The sequence below is a fragment of the Lygodium microphyllum genome, chromosome 24 (genome assembly GCF_053477565.2).
Source record: "Lygodium microphyllum isolate KBCC chromosome 24, Lygodium_microphyllum_v1.1.10, whole genome shotgun sequence".
NCBI classification, from domain to species: Eukaryota; Viridiplantae; Streptophyta; class Polypodiopsida; order Schizaeales; family Lygodiaceae; genus Lygodium; species Lygodium microphyllum.
Window position 1 is genome coordinate 118,200,563 of NC_141158.1, and position 4,913 is coordinate 118,205,475.

Below are 4,913 nucleotides of genomic sequence, written 5' to 3' on the forward strand. Positions count from 1 at the left end.
TGACCTTTTCAAGGGAGTGGTCTTGATAATTCACTGGAACTGATGCCCTCTTTTAATGGAGGCTTAGCTCGCTCTTTGGGAGGATGAAAGGATATCATTATGGTTTCGAGTTTGGGTTGGGGATGAGTTACTTCTTGACTCAAGGATTCATCTTCTAAGGATGCATCCAAGAATGTCACATAAAAGGAACCTTCTGCATTCCGTTTAAACTGCAGGGTCGGGGGTTGTTGGCAAGGTGCATCGTCATCATCTTCTCTTAGGAAGGGTTATTTTGGGTGACAATAGCCAATGCTGAAGGAAAGCCTATTCTTCTTAATCCATTTCTTATAAAGGCTTTGCTTGTGATGTGACTCATTAATCATTCCAAAGGGTACCATAATCATTCTGTCGAACAGAGAGGGCTCTTTTGCTTCTGAGGCTTCAGGAACTTCTTCCTCATCTTTGCCTTCGACGAGTAGAATAGACTCTTCTAGCTCGCTTTCATAATCTTCATTCTGCATTATCATTTTTTTCCTCTTCAAATTCTGTTTTTACCTTTGTGGGGGCTCTGTAAGAAAAGAACAAGCTCTCTGTTATGTCTTATGCTTCTACTTTTGCTTTTGGTTTTGCTTTTGTCCGTGTCTCTATCTCTGCCTACTGCAATGTAACAGGGAGAACAGTACATCCATACTTCTATCTCGCTGACAGAGGTGATTTCAGAAGTTAATTCGAGTTCAGGTAGCAAGAGGTATTCTCCCATGGACAAAGACTTTGCTTCCTTCGGTAGTTAGCTTACAGTGCCCATTGTTGGAAAATGTGCCTCTATTTTCTTGGGAAAGATTTGTTTGACGGCCTCTTTGTCTCCTCATGTATCATCTATTACTTCATTGGAGGAGTTCGTTACGACTTCGATGGATGTGGATCCATTGCCTTTTTGCGATCCATACAACTTTGTTGGGTCCTCGGCCTAGGGTTAGGGTTTCTTTGAACCAATCCGTCCTTGCTCTTGCTTCAAAAAGCCAAGGTTTTCCCAACAACAGAGGATATGAGGTCCCGTAAGAATTTGCTTTGATCACCAAATATGTTAGCCAATAGTATCTTCATGCAAGGGTTGTCTTTACGTACGAGAGAATGCCCAAAGGCTTGATTTTGCTTTGGTCTGCCAATCTGATAAGCCACTACATAGGTTGCATTTCTTGCAAGCCTAGATCCTTCATTGTCACATCTGTCATTATATTTACTGATGAGCCTCCATCAATCAATGTGTTTGCTATAAAACATTCTTCAATCCACACGCCAATCTCTGGGGTTCTCGGATCCAGGAAGGCATTAGCCACATCTACTTCCTTCACAGGTTCTAAGGTTCAGTTGGACTTGGTTGACACGGAGGGAAAAATTTCTTAAGGCTCTTCTTCTTGTCAGTGTGCTTTGGAATTTCTTTCGACAACTAGGCAACAACATCAGCAACTGTCAGAATGCTAAGTTTGGTTTAAAAGTGTCTAGGTCTTTGTCCAAATCATCTTCTTTGATAGGATCCACTGGCTTTTCCAATCGGCTAGGGAATGGGGCCACACCCACTTTTATCTTCCCTTTTTCTTCTATGAACGACAACATCTATGCTTTTTCTCCTTGAGGAGGTACTTCTGCATCCTCTATCTCCTGGACCTTTGGTCCTACCTCTAGAACTGTCTGTGTGGCTCTGTAGTGCTCTATACTACATTATTATGTGTTGCACTATTTTGTTTCTCCCTAGGAAGGTTGAACTTCACGGTCTTGGCCGAAGGAATGTTCTCATTTGGAACTGCGGTTTCTCCTTTCTTTGCACGTGTTATTGCGGGGCCATTTTCAATTCCACCAAATTGGAAGCAGATTCTTGGATCTTCTATTGGGTATCAAAAGTAGCTTTCACAGGAACTGGACTTGGACAATCTTTTGTAGTGAGGCCTTCTCCCTTGGATCGACTGCATAAGGACTTGTAGTCCATAGACCTTCTAGGGTTTGGATAGTTCGGTGAGATATGACCCTTTTCTCCACATTGGTAACACTCCACCTTTGATCTATGGCCACTGCCATACTGTCGTTATCTGTAACTATGAGAGGGAAACCTCCTTGGACTAAAATTAGGACTGAACTCCCTAGGCTTTGGTCCAATGTCCTGCGTTGTCATTTTGGATTCCAACAAGTTGAATCTTGCGTCTTCATCTTTCTTTCTTCTTTCATACATCTCTTTCAAGATATCCTCTGTATGATTCTTTCTCAAACAATATGAATAGAAGGCTCTAGGAATTGTTGGTTTTCAGGTACATTCAGTGGCTAAATGTCTTGCTTGATGGCACTTTCCACACCATGTATTAGAATGCATCACATCTCTCCCACTTCTTGCCGGAGTGGATATATTGGCGGTATTCACCTTCAGTGTCTGTAATCACATCCATAAGCTCTTTCTTGATACTTGCGACAAAATTGGATAGGTAGTCCTTCAAATTTTCCCCTCTTGGAGTACTTGTAGTAGGGTTTTGGGAAGCTTTTGTGATTATTGTATACACTGCCACTGTTGTTGTGGTTAAACCATCATTTGAGACACTGTCATCTGGGCCACTGTGGATTAGGTGCATTGTACTATGCACTATTTGCATCTAGGGGTAGGGGTGAGGAATTGTCCCTGGGACTGCATTTGGTGGGTATACCATTCCTGGCATGGGGGAAGATAGGACTTCTCTTCCTGAGGTCATTAACAACCTTGCTTCAACTTCGTCATATAGTCTTGCACCTTCCATTGCAGCTTGTAGATTGAGTGGTATTCTCAATTCCACGAACTTGCGAACTTCAGATTGTAGGCTTCTAAGGAAAACTCCCTTTTGGATGCCTTCATCCAAATGATGGTTGGTCCATCTCTTCAGTATGGATTCCATTCACGAGACATAAGCTTCTACTCATTCACCAAAGGGCTAATTTAGGTTTATGAACTCCTCTCGTATCCACTCTTCAAAACCTTCACATGTGAATTTAGTGAGGAAAGCCAACTTCAGGTCATCCCATGTGCCAAAAGTTTCTACTACTTATCTTTCATACCATTGAAAAACCGTGCCCTTGAAAGATTCATCAATATTTCTAAGATGGATTTGATTAGAAAGGGGACCTTGAGTCACCATGGGGACTTCTGTAAAGAGTGCTTTTAAAGCGTCAAAAGAGGCTTCTGCAAGCTCGTACTCGACTTTGATTTTTTCATTCTCTCTTCTCACATACCTCTGGACTCGTTCTAGTGCTTGCCTCTTGATTGTGTCATTCATCAAGGGGTTGGCTCCACCTAGTTGGTCTATACTCAATAAAACAAAATCAAAGGGGGCTTCAGTCTTTGGAGGACTCTCTAGCCAACATCTCTACTCCTTCGTGCTTTTCTACATCTCTGAATTCAGCTTTTAGATTGCTATAGAGAGGAAGATATTCCATTTTGAAGGTATCAAAACTCATTCTTTTGAGGATTGTTGTGGTTCCATCATCATAGTAGTGCTAGATTCTCATGGTTTCAATAGTGTATGTTGTGAAGAATACTCTATCCACCAACTTCCAGTGGATTGCTAATTGGACAAACAGGAGATTGTTAGTGCACCATGTGTCGCACGTATCCTCCTGTTGAGCATCCACGAACAAATGCTAACTCTTTTCTTTCTTGTTTTCGTGAACCTTCACTGACCACAACTCTTGAAGCTTCTTCACGATCTCCCACTTGATGATGTGCAGAAACTTCTCAATGAATGCTAGATCTCCCATGAATGATCATTCTCTCGATTTCTACACTTCAGTTTGCTCCCAAACAGTTTGCTACCAAGATGCATATCTCTGTTACTTCAACAGAAAGAGGAAACAATCCACCACATAGAACCTGCATCATGACGGTAATATGTTTCCACCATTATGGGATGAACTTCTTGTAGAAAGTGGCTTTGGTAATGAGAATCTCCAATTCTTCAGTGGTAGAAGAAACTTTGCAAGCATCCATTGAATTCTCCTCTTCTTGGCAATGCCATTTCCTTCATTTTCAACCTCTTCTGATGCTTGTTGATGGCAAATTTCCTCAGATGTGCACCAAAAACATGGAGCCCCAAAAGGAACACCAATGAAATAGGGTTTCTACTGCAAGAAAATCTATCTTGTAATGAGTGGCAATTCACCAAAAATATGAGTGGCAATTCATAAAAAATAGCAGGTTTATGATAATAGTAATTTTTTGGATTTTACTACACAAATTCTAAAGGGTTTAATCACATTGTTTTAGTGACAAGATTGACAAGCATAACTTTCATGCTTGGAAGTTTAGATTGACTAATTTCCTTGTGGGTAAAGGTTATTAGGACTCCTATTGGACTAAACATATAGCAGTTAGGACATTGGATGAACTTCTATTCTTTCAAAAGTTGCAATTCGCTCTCCAGTGACAACCTCTCACCTCATCTCTCAACACTGTACTCTAACTAACCATGCATACTCCTATCTATCCCAAGAAAGTAAGAACATAAGACTAGCTTTGAGGTATAGTGAACTCATCAAATTACCTTCCCATATTATAGTTTGAAAGCTTGAAGGCTCGAAGTTGGTTTCAAGAACCAATCAATATGATCTAATGTCATTGCTCCTTCACATCCACCACCGAGCACACCAATGAGTTGAGAAGCTAGTAGAGAAGAAGAGAAAAGTAAGAAGATGATAAAGAGCTTCACATTCCCTTAGTTCCTCACTCAACACCCAAGTCTCCTCTCCACTCTCATAGCTGCCCTGATCAATGTGTCCAATGTATCATTTTGACCCATCTCCACGTTGGCAATGGGGTTCCTAATCTTACCCCTCAGGCCCTTCATAAAATAGGTAATTTGCATTTCAATTGAAGGTGCATAATCAACATCTAACCTATTCAGCAAGTTCTTAAACTTCTGGGC